Genomic DNA, 5,819 nt, shown 5'->3' on the forward strand with positions numbered 1-5,819 from the left:
TGGAGGAGGACTCCCAAGTTCAATGCTTATTTGCTGGCCAGAATTAATACCAGGAGCACAAACAACTTGACACCTAAGTGAAATGATCAGATATCAAGTCAGGCCTGCTTATACTTTTCTCCTAAATTAAGAAGAGAAGACTGTGGGGCGCCTGGGTGGCTCAGTGGGTTAAAGCCTCTGCCTTCGGCTCAGGTCACGATCCCAGGGTCCTGGGATCGAGCCCCGCATCGGGCTCTTTGCTTAGCAGGGAGCCTGCTTCCTCCCCTCTCTCTCTGTCTGCCTCTCTGCCTACTTGTAATCTCTGTCTGTCAAATAAAATAAATAAAATCTAAAAAAAAAAAAAGAAGAAGAAGAGAAGACTGTCTGGTATTGTAGAACTAGTAACTATAGAACCACATAACTAATAGGGATTTCGGGCTCCGTGCCAGATCTGAATCGGAACCATCAGGGACCATCATCCTGGAAAGGAACCTCTTGACAGAGGGAGGTGCACAGAGTTTCTAGCATGATAGCTGTGGGCATATATCTGCAGACACACACACACACACACACACACACACACACACACCACTTATGAGTGTGTGACCTCTGAAAGTCTGTCCTAACCTTGCTTTCCTTACCTATGAAATAGAGATGATACCGACCACACAGGACAAGTTAAGGATTCCAAGTGTAAAGTACTCATATGTAATAGATTTTCAACAATAAGTACTGATGATAATAGCATGATGATTTTAACAAAATGTGCTAAGTGCCATCCAATCTTGCTGAAATTTTGTCTAGTAGATTTCTATCATTGTTATACTTAGGGGAAAAAAATTAAAGGTACTTCTATTTTTAATGGGTCTTGCTTTTTCAAAAGCATAGTCTTTAAGTATCCATTATAGAATCTGCTACTAAAATTTTAAACAGGAAGGGGAATATGGTTCCCTTTCATGGAATAGCAAATAGGGGAAAAAGTAATTTTCATATCTTCAAAACATAAGTTTCTTCATTCCAGTTATATTTACAGATATTAAAATAGAAAAGAACAAGACAAACATAAGACCTACTCTCACAGTTTTTATAGACTAGTAGCAGAGAGATGACTTGTAATACAAATCACTGAAGTGTACTAAGTGACCCTGTGTCCCAGGGCCTGTCCCTTGGTTTGGAGTGTCACAGAGCTCTCCTGAGGAAGAGACACCTATACTGGGTAGACCAGAGAAAATCTAGAAGGAGGGTGGGGGAGGCACCCTCCAGGAGAAGGAAAGAGCCTAGGTAACACCCTGAGCCCTGAAGTGGAAAGAAGGCTAGGAAAGTGATGAGGAGTTGGGTAAGAGAAGAAAAGGCTTGTGGGACCTGGCTGGCTCAGTCAGTGGGGCATGTAACTCTTGATGAGTTGTGAGTTCAAGCCCCATGCTGGGTATGGAGATTACTTGAAAATAAAACCTTAAAAAAAAAAAATTAGCTGCTGGGTGGCTGAGTTGGTGAAGCATCAGCCTTCAGCTCAAGTCATGATCCTAGGGTCCTGGATAGAGCCCCACATCTGGTTCCCTGCTCAGCAGGGAGTCTGCTTCTCTCTCTCCCTCTTCCCCTGCCCCTGCTTGTGATCTCTTTCCCTCTCTCTCTCTCTCTCTCTCTCTAGTAAATTAAAAAACTTTTAAAAAATGTATTTGAGGGGCGCCTGGGTGGCTCAGTGGGTTAAGCCTCTGCCTTCAGCTCAGGTAGTGATCTCAGGGTCCTGGGATCGAGCCCCACATCGGGCTCTCTGCTCGGGAGCCTGCTTCCCGCCTCTCTTTCTGCCTGCCTCTCTGCCTGCTTGTGATCTCTGTCTGTCAAATAAGTAAAATCTTTAAAAAAAAAATGTATTTGATAAACCATATACTGCCCTGGGAATATTAAGTAATATATACCATTTACCTTCCTAAATATCCCAAAAATGAAGTATTTATATTACCAGAGGTTTTCAATAAGGGGTTATGGAACTCTATTCTTTATTGATTTCCAAAATGTTTTTGTAGATTAGGAAAGTAAACCCTTTCTCATAGATTTTTCCAGTTTTCCCCCTTTTCTGTCATGTTCCAATCTAGCTTATAGTACCATAGGTTTTTTAATTACTAATTAGTTCATATCCATTGCAAAAAAAAAAAAAAAAAAAAAAGAAAGAAGAAAGAAAATACAGATTATGATAATGGGTATTAATCCTTTCAAATCAATGTTGCCTTTAAAAATCTGATTAAAGTAATGGGAAATTTCCTCAGAAAATTTACATATAATTTTCCATATGCTTTCAGGAGCTTTAATAGGCTTAGGCACCAGTTTATGAACCTCTGCTTTTTCTAAAATGCTCTTCCTAGGAGGAACTTCCATCTTCTCCAAGGGATGATCCTTTTCAACCATCATCTATCCAAGACAGGCAAATATATATGTATGTTATATATCGACATCTCTATTTATGTATCTATACCTATATATAGCTTCAGCCCAGATCCACTTCCTGATTATATCTCCATATTCATCAAACTACTAAATATGTCCATTCAAGTATTTCACTAACATCAAACTCAACATATCAAAAATTGAAATAATTTCCTCCTACGCCCAACTCATTCATCTCTTTAATTTTTAATGAATGGAATCACTAACCATTCAACTGAGTCAAGCCAAAAATCCGGTCAGCAACCATGACGTCCATCTCTCCTCTCTAATATTCTCTCTTCTCAAATCGGTATCTCTCAGTTTCATCCACTTCTCATCTCCACTGCAACAAAGTAAGTTTTGGTCACCATGCATTGCCTTAAATTTTTAACAGCCTCCCAAGTAGCCCTCTTAACAGAGTTTTTATCCCCTCCAATACATGTTCAACCTCACAACCTTTCTAAAATACAAATCTGTTAACACTTGCTCACTTAAAACTCTTCAGTGACTCCCCCCTGCTCTAGGGATAGTGTCCATACTCCTTAACATGGCTTACAAGGTCCTTTACCAACTACGACCCACTGAATTCTGATCACCCTATACCTGACCCCTTCCCCCAGTCACTGTGAAATGTCACCATTTACCAAGTGGCTCAAGACAGAAGCCTGGCCTCTCTCCTTCCCATCATCGTATGTATCTAATTAGTCACGGAATCCTGTGGTTTCTACCTCCAGCACCACCACCCTGGTCCAAATTATCATGTTTTTCTCACCAGCTACTGACCTAGCCTTCTCTCATTGAGGACAGAATGAAAAAGATAGTGCTCACGAATAACCTGACCAACCAGGCTCCATCATCTTCTCCTTAATGAAACTGAAGTCAGGGTAGAAGAGAAGGGAGCAGAGGGCACGAAGACAATGAGTGGCTCTAAGCCAATAAGCAAGGCTTTGCGTTCAATTCCAGTGGCCACTCCTACATGCTCACCTCAATGAACTTTTAATGTTTTTAGGTCTTTGTTAAAAAAAAGTTCCTCACTGCTGATGCCATTTATTTCAGTTTTTGAGATTCTTTTGCTTAGTAGCCACAACCACATTGTCTTTAGAGTTGTCCCATTATCATAAGATTTCTTCTCCCATCTGCCCAACAATGAAGGCAAATTTTAGGCAGCTTGTTCCAATCCTACTCCCTACTCAGCCTCTAATCATTAACAAGTAGGTAATAGGGGCACCTGGGTGGCTCAGTGGGTTAAAGCCTCTGCCTTCGGCTCAGGTCATGATCCCAGGGTCCTGGGATCGAGCCCAGCATGGGGCTCTCTGCTCCGCAGGAGCCTGCTTCCTCCCCTCTCTCTCTCTCTGCCTGCCTCTCTGCCTACTTGTGATTTCTGTGTCAAATAAATAAAATCTTAAAAAAAAAAAAAAAAGGAAAAAAAAGTAGCTAACAGGGGACCCTTACTCCCATAACCCACCCAATACTTGGGAAACAGCATTTACTACCAGATCACAAGGAGGAGGCTCCACCCTGGGTCTGGCCTGTGGGGTCACTACCCATTCTCTTCTAGAGACCATGTCTCTGTCAGCTTCTCATCCTCATCTCCCAAACTGTCAAGAGGGGCTGAGACTTTACCCTACTTGCAAGCTAACGGGTTAGTCTGGCCCCGTTCTGTGAGTGATGGCAGAAAGACTTGAGATTCTAGGGTTGGACACAGAGGACTTTATTACTCACAGCAACAGCCAAAGTATCATTGTCTTGTTCTGGTTCCCAAGCCCCACTTCCAACAGGACAATCAAAGGAAAGGCCAGGTGATATGTATACATGCAGAGGGTGGCACTTCAGGGAGGAACCCTGAGCACAGGGAACCCAAATCTTTTATAGTGCCCTTTGCTCCAGAAAGAGACACTCTCTCATTAAATAGCCTTCTACTTAACAGACCTGTTCCTATTTCTGACTCTCAAGAGTCTCTGTAAAAGGCACCTGGGTGGCTCAGTGGGTTAAGCCGCTGCCTTCGGCTCAGGTCATGATCTCAGGGTCCTGGGATCGAGTCCCGCATCGGGCTCTCTGCTCAGCAGGGAGCCTGCTTCCCTCTCTCTCTCTCTCTCTCTCTGCCTGCCTCTCCGTCTACTTGTGATCTCTCTCTGTCAAATAAATAATAAAATCTTTAAAAAAAAAAAAAAGTCTCTGTAAAGCTAAACTTCTCTTCCGTCTATCTCGTATTTCATAGGCCAGTGTTTCAATCACCAGCTATGCAACAGCAATTTAATGGATTTCAGAGAAGAATGAGGGTGAATTAAAGATTTCCGTGTAGAGGTCTAGGATAAGTCATCTATACCTATCTAAACTAGTGAGTCTCAACTTTTCCTTCCTTCAACTCACCAGAAATTCAGGTAATAGACAGCCACTTATCAGTGGTTCTCTATGGGAAGGAAGGGGGCGATGGCCGAAGCCAAATTTGAGCATTAATGGAACAAATTCAAAGTTAATTCCTCATATTCATTAATTTGCTTGAATACTGAAATGAAATATTACAAATTATCCTCACCATCTGTATTTAACAGTAATGATATAAATTGACTCTGAAAATACCCAACTTTTATATATTACTCCATACCTCTAGGCTAGAAAACACTTCAAAAGGCTAGTCCTTAAAAATTAGAGCCAATGCTTAGCAAAATAAGTCAAGCGGAGAAAGACAACTATCATATGATCTCCCTGATATGAGGAAGTGGTGATGCAACATGGGGGCTTAAGTGGGTAGGAGAAGAATAAATGAAACAAGATGGGATTGGGAGGGAGACAAACCATAAGTGACTCTTAATCTCACAAAACAAACTGAGGGTTGCTGGGGGGAGGGGGATTGGGGGAAGGGGGAGGGGTTATGGACATTGGGGAGGGTATGTGCTTTGGTGAGTGCTGTGAAGTGTGTAAACCTGGCGATTCACAGACCTGTACCCCTGGGCATAAAAATATATGTTTATAAAAAATAAAAAATTATTTAAAAAAAATTAGAGCCAAAAATACTTATATTTTTTGAAATAGTAAAACTTATTATGGGAGGCATGTTAAAACAAGTCTAGTTTTGTTTTTGTTTTTTTTTTAAGATTTTATTTATTTGACAGACAGAGATCACAAGTAAGCAGAGAGGCAGGCAGAGAGGGAGAAGCAGGCTCCCTGCCGAGCAGAGAGCCTGATGCGGGGCTCGATGCCAGGACACTGCGATCATGACCTGAGCCGAAGGCAGAGGCTTAACCCACTGAGCCACCCAGGCACCCCCAGGTCTAGTTTTTTTAACAAGCAACACTTTTACGTTGAGAGAATGTTAAGATATACTTACTGCTTACCTGTCCACAGCAATTTCAACTCAGAAATTTAAATACTAGGCCAATATTTAACAGTCAAAAAAAATACACTGCTACATCAGCTGA

This window comes from Mustela erminea, chromosome 5 (assembly GCF_009829155.1).
Source record: "Mustela erminea isolate mMusErm1 chromosome 5, mMusErm1.Pri, whole genome shotgun sequence".
NCBI lineage: Eukaryota > Metazoa > Chordata > Mammalia > Carnivora > Mustelidae > Mustela > Mustela erminea.